Genomic DNA, 11,929 nt, shown 5'->3' with positions numbered 1-11,929 from the left:
AGTTTTTGTGGAGTAAGCCATGATTCGAATTCTTGATGAATGACTTTTAGCAGTTCCTCCCCTGTGTGACTGCGTTCGCCAAGGCAAACCATGTGAAGAACAGCGTGACACCGCCGTGCCCTGCACTCATGGTATGCTGGAGGGGCACTGAGACTTGTCTGTGCAGTGGAGGCTGAGGACACGGTGGAGGATGAGGAGGCGGAGTCGCACACTGTCGCAGGACCAACAGCCTGATTGGGTGGAGGTGGAAGTGGCGTGACCTGTCCAAGTTTCTGTTGTGGCTGTGCAGGAACCACCTTCATCCAGTGGGCTGTACAGGATATGTATTGTCCCTGACCGTAGTTATAGCTCCACAAATCGACACTGCCGTGCACTTTGGTACACTTTGGTAGAGTGGGGTGGTGGGTGTTAATACCAGTACCAGGTGACGAAGGTGGGTGAAAGAATGAGAACTTGGCATCAGATGTGTGGCACCAGGCAGGTGGCAGAATCAGAATAGTAGGTGAGGCAGGTAGGCAGAAGAAAATGGTCTCTTTTGTCAAAGTGTTAGTGTGCACAAGTAAGTATTGAGGATATGCATTACGTAAAACTTAACTTTTAATATTATTCTTAGGATAAAATATATGGACTCAATTTTTTTTAAAATCTAACAAAAGGAAAGGTGTGCAAAAAACACCATGTGCCACCTACACCACTAAGTATTGATGCGATGCAAAGATCTCTAAAAGTTGGAAGGGAACAATGTATGGTCCATTGTAACAGGTGGGGGTAAAAACTTCCTCTGTAAGGCCTTACTCTCGTCCTATTAATACCCTTCTTTGCAAGTGTTACTCAACCTAAAAAGGGTGGCCCCAAACAGGAACCTCTCCCTATTTCCACCTAAAAACACTGGGAACTGGCAGTATTTTTAGGTGGAAATAGGGAGTGGTTCCTCTGTGGGACCGCCCTTTTTAGGGCGAGTAACAGTTGACAAGAAGGCAATTAATAGTACGAGAGTAGAGCCTTACAGGGGAAGTTTTTACCACCACCTGCTACAATGGACCATATGTTGTTCCCTTCCACCTTTTAAATGTCTTTGCATTGCATCAATACTTGGTGGTGTTTTGTTAGATTTAAAAAAAAATTGGATCCATATTAGAGATGAGCGAATTTTTTCAAAAATTCGATTTGGCTGATTCACCAAATTTTTTGCCAAAATTTGATTTGATCCAAATAAATTCACGGCGAATCGATATAATAAATTGTGTGATTGTTTTTTTTTACCTTATTTCACTTTTTTTTCTTAACTTTTAAATTTTTTTTAGGTAGTACTACTACTCCCAGCATGGAAAATACTGTTCCATGATGGTAGTAGTAGTACCTGTACTAATAGACAGATCGCCCCAGGGTCTGACACCCGTTGTGATCCTCCTATACAATGTATAGATTTATATTTCCCGCAGAGAGCTGTGATTGGCCAGATGGTTCCAGCCAATCACAACTCTCTTTGGAAAATATGAATAATAGGTATATATTTACATATATATACAGCAGTGCAGGTAACCAGAGAAGAGCAGCAGTGCCCCGCATCTATATATTATACAGGATGATCGCAGTGGGTGTCAGGAGTGACACCCCCTGTGATCTTTCCTTTTCTGCAGGTACTACTGCTCCCAACATGGAGCACACTCTGCTCCATGCTGGGAGCTGAAGTACCTGCATTAATAGACAGATCACAGCGAGTGTCACTTCTGACACATGTTGTGATCTTTCTATTAATGTAGGTACTACAGCTCCCAGCATGGAGCTGAGTGTGCTCCATGTTGGAAGCAATAGTACCTGCAGTTAAAGCGCAACTGTCACGGATTTTAACCCTCATAAACTAGCCCCAGGATGACAAAGATGTTAGAAATTACAGTTCAAGCATACCTTTTTCTGCTTTCTAGCAGCTTTAATCGGGCTAAAAAAATGCATTTTATGAGTCAGCAACAGTCAGGCATCCCCTGTATGTCAGCGCCGGGACCCCTGTGTGATTGACACACAGGTCCCAGCACATAGGCCCCTTATTCTTATATGTGGGTGGCGAGTTTTCTATTGTGAAAGAATAAACAGTGTCCATTCTCTTGTGCACAGCGGTGATGCGATGTGGGCGGCCAGCTCTCACAGCAAGCTCTCGCTCCCCATGGGTGGCATAATGCAGTAGCGGAATGAGCTGGCCCCATGCATCGCATCACCGCTGTGCACTCTAGGAAGACAGGAGAATGGGCGGCTGGCTCATTCTACTACTGCACTGAGCCGCACATAGGGCCTTAGGGACCGAGCACTTGCTATGGCCGCCCGCATCACATCACTGCTGGGCACAGGACAATAGGCACTGTTTATGTTCCACCCACATATAAGAATAATAAGGGGCCTATGTGCTGGGACCTGTATGTCAATCACACAGTGGTCCCAGCGCTGACATTCAGGGGATATCCGACTTTTGCTGTAAAAAGCCCGATTTTTTAAACCCGATTTAAGCTGCTAGAAAGCAGCAAAAGGTAGGCTTGAACTGTAATTTCTAACAACTTTGTCATCCTGGGGCTAGTTTATGGGGGTTAAAATCCGTGACAGTAGCACTTTAACTGCAGGTACTACTGCTCCCAACATGGAGCACACTCCATGCTGGGAGCTGTAGTACCTTCATTAATAGACATTGCAACAGGTGTCAGAAGTGACACTCGCTGCGATATGTCTATTATTGCAGGTAATACAGCTCCCAGCATGGAGCTAAGTGTGCTCCATGTTGGGAGCAGTTGTACCTGCAGTTAGGACAGATCACAGTGGGTGTCACTCCTGACATCCACTGCAATCATCCTGTATAAAGTATAGATGCGGGGCACTGAATCTCTTCTCTGGTCCCCTGCTATTATTCATATTTCCCGCAGAGTTGTGATTGGATGGAACTGTTTGGCCAATCACAGCTCTCTGTGGGAAATATGAGTCTGTGATGTAAAGAACTTTACATCGCAGAACATAGTTCAGGATCGCGCAAAAGAGCGTCCGGCCACCCGCATCTATACATTATATAGGAGGATCACAACTGGTGACAGACCCCGGGGCGATATGTCTATTAGTACAGGTACTACTACTCCCATCATGGAACAGTCTGTTCTATGCTGGAAGTAGCAGTACTACGTAAGAAAATTAAGGGGAAAAAAGTTTAAAAAGTTAAAAACACACAGACACTTTATTAAACACATTATTAAAATACATTACTAATAAAAAGTTTAACAAAATGAATTCTAAAAAGTATATTATTTTTACATTTAAATGGCCCCTTTCTACATTTTTATTATTGGCGGCTACATTTTTAGGCCCCTGCCGCCCACATAAATTGGTCCCTGTTTAAAAATTAATAAAAATTTTGTTATAGAAAATAAAAATTTCGTTAAATACATTTTTTTTTACTGCAAAAACTCAGTGGAATTTTAGCCTTAGAGTAATAACAAAATGGAGTAAATGAAGAAATTCGTTATTTTGAATAGAGTGGAAATTCGGATTCGGACAGAATCAAATTTTTCATGAATTTCGGAACGGAATTGGATTGGTCCGATTTGATTTGCTCATCTCTAGTCCATATATTTTTTCCTAAGAAAAGTTAAGTTTTAGCTAATGCATATCCTCAATACTGACTTGTGGTCTGATGCGAAGGAATTTCTGTAACAGGGAACCAGCACCTTAAATATGTTTTACAGTATCCATGGCAGAGAATGAAAGAGCCTGAAGATGGTAGGATCAGCATGAGGAGACCATATGGCGAGACTATGACAGAGCCTGGAGGTGGCAGCATCAGCATGAGGAGACCATATGGCAGCATAATGAGAGAGCCTGGATGTGGCAGCATCCGCATGAGGAGACCATATAGCAGCACAATGACAGAGCCTGGAGGTGGCACCATCAGCATGAGGAGACCATATAGCAGCACAATGAAAGAGCCTGGAGGTGGCAGCATCAGCATGAGGTGACCATATGGCATCACAATGAGAGAGCCTAGAGGTGGCAGCATCAGCATGAGGAGACCATATGGCAGCACGATGACAGAGCCTGGAGGTGGCAGCAGCATGAGGGCCATTAAAACTGAGGGTTGAGTCTGAGGAAACCACTGACTGTTGACTGGGGGTGTCGGATGTCACTTGGGATGAAGTGGATGACCGAGTGAACCAATCAATCACAGCTGCTGGGTTGCTGGTCGAGACACGACTGCTAGCTGACACTGGGAGCTCAGACCTCTTGCTGAGACTCCTGCTGCCACACACCCCTACTCTGCTGCGACCTCTGCCTGCGCCTGATGAATTTGGGCCTCTGTCACTCCTCTGTGTACTGGCACTTCTATTCCTGACATACTTATACACCAGCTGAGTGTGTGTATGTTGTACTTATGAGAGGAGGACAATGCGCTCCACTGCGCTTAAAACTGTATTAGACTACAGAAACAAGTGTGTAGCTTTTGCTGGCCTTTCACAGTAACTTAGTTTAACAGGAAAATATATAAAGGACACCTTGTAGGTGTACGTACAGTTTAAACTTATGAGAGGAGGACTTTATGCTCCACTGCAAACTGTATAAGGCTACAGAAACAAGTGGGTAGTTTTGGCTGGCCTTGCACAGTAACTAGGCCCAAATTAGTTTTACAGGAAAAAAAACGTACAACACCTATGTACGCACAGGTTACACTTATGGGAGGTGGACAATACGAGCTCCTTAAAACTGTATTCGGCTGGGTTCGCACTACGTTTTCTCCCATACGGGAGCGCATACGGCAGGAGGGAGCTGAAACCTCGCGCTCCCTTATGCCTTCCCGTATGTCATTCATTTCAATGAGCCGGCCGGAGTGAAAAGTTCGGTCCGGTCGGCTCATTTTTGCGCTGTATGCGCTTTTTCCCCGGACCTAAAACTGTGGTCAACCACGGTTTTAGGACCGGTTGTAAAAGCGCATACGGCGCAAAAATGAGCCGACCGGACCAAACGTTTCACCCCTGAGACGACATTGGGTGTACATGTATGCCCTTGCTGTCTGGGATGAGCAAGGGCATAAATGTACCCCCTGTGAAGTGAGCCCAGCTTCATATGCGGTGAGTGTGGGCTACTCACTGCTAACGCCGATCACATAGTCTAAAGGCATAAATGACTGTTCCTAGTTATCTCTGAGGGCTCTTTGGACCCCGTTAACGTGAACACTGATGTCCAATGAGCTAAAATGGTGGTAGAGGTCCCCTTACCTACTTTTGGCCTTAGCCAAGTATCAGTGGAGCGCCAATCACACTATCCCATGCTAAGCAATAGTATGGCATTAAACAGTGAATGCAATCTAAAGTTTAATATAAAAGTCCCCTATAAGTACCTAAAAAGTGTAAAATATAAAAAAATGATATAAAAGCTCTTTCTCTAATAAAAAATAAAATCATACATTTTATCCCAAATTTGCAAAGAAAACAAAAATTTATAAACACAGATATTTAATATCATCGGTGAATGACATATAATACCAAACGCCAAAAATGCTGACCATAGATTTGAAAAAAAAAATAAAAATGAATAGACTCTTGAAACACATGATCAGAAATCTAGATATCTTGCATGACCCAAAACGTTTGCAAGGTTCCTGAAGTAGCAAAGCTGCAGAAAAGCAGATAAATAACTTTTCCAGTAAGAAGAGGGACATGAGTACATGGCATGCCAGAAAATTGTTGGTTATGGGGAATTCAGTTTGTTAGGATTACAATTTGGAAATTATTTTACACACATTAGGATAATCTAAAATTGTATTGTCTTCCTGGTGCCCAAGTTTGACATAGCACAGATTACTTTCGTAGATTGACACAAATAACTGGCCACAGCAATGCCCCATCTCAGCCAGTGAATGGCTGAACGGGTAGATCTTGCTCCAACCTCTTGCATTGGCAGCAGACTAAGGAGACAAGCATTGGGGGATTGGAAGGAGTTTAGCTCCTTAGGAGCATAGTTTTTGGGAAACAGGAAATACCATTTAATGGAGAGGGTGCCGCTTTACTTTGGGTCATGATGGTTAGGATGTTGGAGTGGGTGCTTGATTGATAGTTGATAGTTGGAAGTCAGGCCCTGTTTCCAAATATTCAAAAACAAGAATTGGAAACAAAGTTCAGTGCTGGAAGCTGAACCCTGACTTTTAATCAAGCATGGACAGGGATGGGAGGGCTTAAATGCTGAGGGCTGGAATTCCTCTTTCATACTTGACACCAGAGAATAAAAGCATTTTTCTATGTTATGGAAGCACATGTGTCTATAGAAAAACCAACTGCAGGGAATAACTTTTTAAAGTGGAACAGTCATCATCCAGCGCCCCTAAAATGTGGAATCCCTAAGGCTCTATATCTACGCATGAAGAGAAACTGTTCTAATGATGCATCTTTTAGAACAGAGTCTAGCAAGTTGAGACTAAGGTTTTGAGAGAGGGGGTATCCAGATTGTATTCTTACTAAAGCCTATAATGATGCAAGGAAATGTAACCGAAGCTCGCTGCTTACTCCTCGGACCAAAAAAGAGGATAATCGTCTCCGAATAATTGGGACCTACGACACAGCGGCGACACCTATACGTAACATCATTATTCAGTTTTGGCCCATATTGACATCAGACCCGTCGATATCTGATCTGGTGGGTGAACGCCCACAGATCACCTATGGACGTGGTAGAAATCTAGGTGACAGATTGATACACAGCCATTTTACACCACCACCAGCCAGAGGTACCTGGCTTGACCGCAAGGTTGTGGGAACCTATTGATGTGGCACATGTAAGGGCTGCGAATACATTAAGGTGACCAAATATTTGCAGAGCTCACATGATGGACATAGATATGTCAGTCGGGATTTTGCCAATTGTAAAACCACAAATGTGATATATGCATGCACTGTCCTTGTCCTTTGCTGTATGTGGGCAAAACCAAGAGAGAACTACGCCGCCGCATTTTAGAGCATATAGGAGACATTAACCATCGGAGAGATAAACCTATCTCTAACCATATGAGATCTGTACATACGTCTACACCTTGGGCAATCTCCTTTTAGGTACTGGAGGTAGTACATGCTAATGTAAGGGGTGGCGACGTTGATCGCCGCCTCTTACAAAAAGAAACCCAGTGGATTTATAGACTGGGGACTGTATCCCTTGGGGGTTTAAACAAACATCTGTCATTTACCTCTTTTATTTAATATGGTAGATGGTACTCTCTTTATCTGGTCTAATTTACTACGTCCGTATTTTTTCCCGTATTTACAATTGGGGAGCATTCACCCCACCTTCTAGGATTTAAAAATCATTTTTATTATATTTATCTGTCATGCGCCCTTAGTTGACCCTCTTATGTACACTATGATTACAATTTTATATTAAACAGTTAATATTGACAGCTCATCTAGAATTGTCCCATTTTCTTATCCTGACATCGTAATGTGTTGAAATTGGGACTTGCTTACTGACTACATTATCTAGTCAGTATATCTTTCAATACCTTTTGATGTACTCTAGTCCTATCATGTCTAGCAGCCTATATCCTTTTTATTACACTATTTTCCCTCCTTATCTATATTATCTGTCCACAATATAAGACTGCATTATTATTGCAGCTACATCATCGCTATTTGCTTTAATGTTAACCTTTTTAGCATCCCTTTGGGTTATAATACAGAATACATACCTGTTCAACCTACTTCCGGTGTTTGGAATGCTCGCGTGACCTAACCAGGTCACGTGAGGCATCACTGGTTTGTTTACAACTGGAGTCTGGAGCGCGGCCAAGCCGCGCATGCGCCATTGTGCCGCACTCCTGCAGATGTACCTGATCGCTCCATCAGTATCTACAGGCCAGTGATGCACTATCCGCGCCCGGTGTCTGACGTCACCTTATGAGCCGCTCGTTTTGACTGGATGCCAGGTAAGACGCGTGCCTTATAAAACATGCTGATAGATGTGGTCAGTCACATCTCAGCATGTCACCAGCTCATCATGACCTGACGTCTTAGCGTACCAGTCTATGGGGGTGTTAAGTATATCTGCTGCTGGGGTGCCATTACACTCCACTGGCGTTTTTCTATATCTAATAACATCTTGGTTGTCTCTGGTCATTTGACCCTATGTATTTGGCTATATCTACTATCAGATTTGTCTGGATAGTCAGTTGCATATTTATTTATATCTAGTGGTAACTCCTATCACGCTGTTATCACTGTGCTGGTGTACCTATCTGTAAGTACCCGAACACTAGGCCACGTATTGTTTTGCTATTAACCCTTCCCTCCCACAATAACACCCTCTCCTTCATTGTGCCACTATTCTGTTGTGCTGGTATACGCATCTGTATATAGACCAGTAATATTCATTGGTGGTTATATATATCAGGAATCCCACCATTTGCATGTATTGAAAAATTAGGAACCTAGAGGGTTTGCTAACCCATTATATCTTTAAGACACACTATATATCCTTCTATGTAAGTAAGCCAGGTATTATTTTCTTGATTGTGGACATTGTGGAACTATGGTTATTTTCTACGTGCAAATTATAATTTCAGTTCTGTATGGTTTATTATCTATTCTCTACTACCGCTGTATGTGTGGTACACTCCGTGCACTTATTGTGCATGTGTATATAGGAGTGGTTAGCCACAAGTTGGATATAGCGCTATATACTCGACATGCTGCGATTGAGGGTACATTCAAATATCACGAGTGCCCTGTTTTAAATTAGTATTACCACCACTGTGTTTTTGTCACTGTTTTCCCTGATGATCCTGTTTTGATACGACAGGTGAAATGCGTTGGAGTTGGGATTTTGTTTGGTTGTTACGCACTATTGTGGTCACCACACAAATTTTTTCATTTAATATATTTTTTGGAGCCTCGGGTTGTGTAGCCCTATCCTCTCTCTAATATCTTATCTAATTTATTGTTTTCTCCCTCACTTAGTGAGAGTAGGGAACTTCACCGTGGTTGAAGCCACCCTGTTAAGGAGATGGGTCCCTCAAAAGGCAGGGAAAGAGGGATGGGCATGTTCATCATAGTGGGCACATACCCCTCCATCTAACCGAATATATACCCTGTAATTTAAGATCTTATACAATTTCTCCCAGCTACCCTAATCCATCTGTAAGAGGCTTGGCTATATATTTTCATGTATGAAGGATTGGGTCTGCACACCCTCGGGCTCCTTAACACTGTATTCATTTTGGTGTAGCACTTTAGTTAGTTTATTATGTGTTCTCCCCCATATGGTTTTAGATGAGTACATTAAAAGCTATGTTTTATTTTTATTTTTTTATCTTGTTGTGATCATGAGGATGAATTCTCTGTGATATTGTTATGGAAGCACAGCCAGATATGTGAAAAGAACCATGTTACTCCTTGCCATTACAGCTATCCAGCAGTGTCAGCAGTATGAAATGTAAATTGCAGATGAAAGATTTCCTAGAAAGTACAATACAACGTAACAAGGGAGAACTGATAAGTCTTGGCTAAAATAGGAAGTCCAGGGGTAGAGACAATCATGACAGCAAGACATAGAACTCAAGAGGCAAGAACCTAGACAATGGATATGCTATATGGGGGAGCAACCAATCAGATCATTTATTTCATTTTTCAGAGGCCTTTTAAAAAATATAAGAAACAATCTCATTGGTTCCTCTGCACAGGTTTGGATAAATCTCCCCCGTATGTGTTTAGGGAAATAAGGTTTCTACACCAACACAGAAGAGGATTCTTTATTGTAATGAGGCTATCTAGCTCTCTGCTAGGGGAAGGGGGAATGTATAATTAGCTTCCCCAACCCATAGTGAATTAATTTTGCACAAAACTAAGACTGGTGCAAATATTATGAGCAATTTTGCCACTCTGTGCTTTCAAGAGGGATTATATATTTCCCCCATATAGCCATAGAGTTTAAAAGAGACTTGGAATCCTGTTTTCAAATGAAATAATATTGCACGTTATTGTAACTAGAATACTGGAGATATCCCCTGCATAATATTCTGATCAACATTTTAGGATGGAATTACAGAATGTCTTCTTTTATCCTTACATGATGTTAATATGCATTATAATTGATAAAAACTATGGATGGTCATATATTAGATATTAGGCTTGTTTGGCATTATAAGAGCAAATATAATAAATTATTTAAACTGTCTATTCATTTGGTATTTGGACTAGATAAGGAGCTTATATTTAGAAAATCGCCAAATTCAAAATGGGTTTAAAAAACACCTTCTAAATTACCAGATTATTTGGCACTTTTTTCTTCACTTTTTTACTTTGGTTTAATTATTAAAATATATGGTAAAATCAAATTGACATATTACATTTAATACCATCTTTTAAAATTCATATTTTTCAGCATTTGCTCATCTCTAGTTACCAGTATATGTTTCTTGTAAATATTACTCCAAGTAAGCATGTAATATCATAGTACAACACATTGAACTACAGTTGTATGCAGTTTAATGTAGAAAATCATAGTTACACATGTTAAAAAAAAAATGTTAAGAAAATGTAATCAAGAATAACCATAAATATAAATAAGATTTTCAGTCCATTTTCTGAAACTAACTGCATTTGCTTTCTTTCATTTGAAGGATTTAGAACTCTTTGCTTTTAAATATAAACAGTATATACAGTAAGATCATTATGGTAACTAAACATGATAGGTGGTCTTGCAAGCTTCAGTAATCTTCTCAAATCGCATAGCAGGAAATTACTAACTCTTGATGATTTGGCTAAATTCAGTCTAATTCAATAATACTTGGAATCAGGCAGCAACTGCAGCACAATAGAGTTAAAACTTATCTCTGCTTTATAATAATCCTGTAAATGCATATAATATGTTCTCCAGTCATTTTACACAGCCGTTTCTATGACAAAACGTTAAACATATTAGTGTATTCTGCATTTACAGTAAATACAAGGTCATGTCCAAAATAATATTGTAGGTTATGTTCACTCAATAATTATTTTCTACGACCTTCTTAGAACAACTATAAAATAATTTATATGTAATTAAATAGTAAGCAATACATGCCGTTTGAATTAGCAATGAAAGAAGAACATTTTTCAACATAGCAATTGTTTGTCACAGTCTATTACGCCTTTTAATTAGAACAGCACCATTCCCAGTTGTGTGAGTGTTTCTATTATAAACTTCTATTTGCTGAGGTTTATGTGATTCAACCATAACAATTCACAGCAGGGTAAAACGTGGAATAGAAAGTATCGACCGAAAGGTAATTTTTTTACCAATTCAGAGAGAGGATAAAGGTGAATTGGATGACTTAGCTCTTTTTGTGATACTTTTTTTTATTATTGATGTTAACAAAAGACACTGGGAAAACACAATCCTATTGGGAAATCCCCAAGAGATACATACTTCAATAGAAGTACTGTTCAGAGATCCACGGACAACTGTACAATTCGCTCACTGTCTTGCAAAGCTGCAAATACAATAGTATATAGGAACGACAATATGAATCTATTTCAAGGGCGACTCATCTACAAAGATATCTGGACAAACCCAACAAAGCTGCCTTGAGCTGAATCTACATTTAGATAGCGTATCCAACTCTGTTGTATAACAGTGGCTAATGTCTCTTAGACATGTTGCCATTGGCCAGGCTAAAGTATGTATAATAAAGTATTTATATGAAATACAACTGCAAGGAAGCAAATTGGTAACATTCTGAATGTAATGAAACACATTAAAGCAAAACTTCTGCCATTACATAAAAAATTTGAATTACTAAAGCCTATTAAAGGAAAATGGTCAGCTTGCTCCCCCCGCACTAACCAGCAGTACTGGCTGGTAGTGCAGAGGACGTTGATCAGTTTGATGCCTACCGTACCCGCATCCGCCACACCGTTCGGCCGAAATCTTCGTTTTTCTGTGT

This window comes from Hyla sarda, chromosome 5 (genome assembly GCF_029499605.1).
Source record: "Hyla sarda isolate aHylSar1 chromosome 5, aHylSar1.hap1, whole genome shotgun sequence".
NCBI lineage: Eukaryota > Metazoa > Chordata > Amphibia > Anura > Hylidae > Hyla > Hyla sarda.
Note: the sequence above shows the minus strand (reverse complement) of the source record.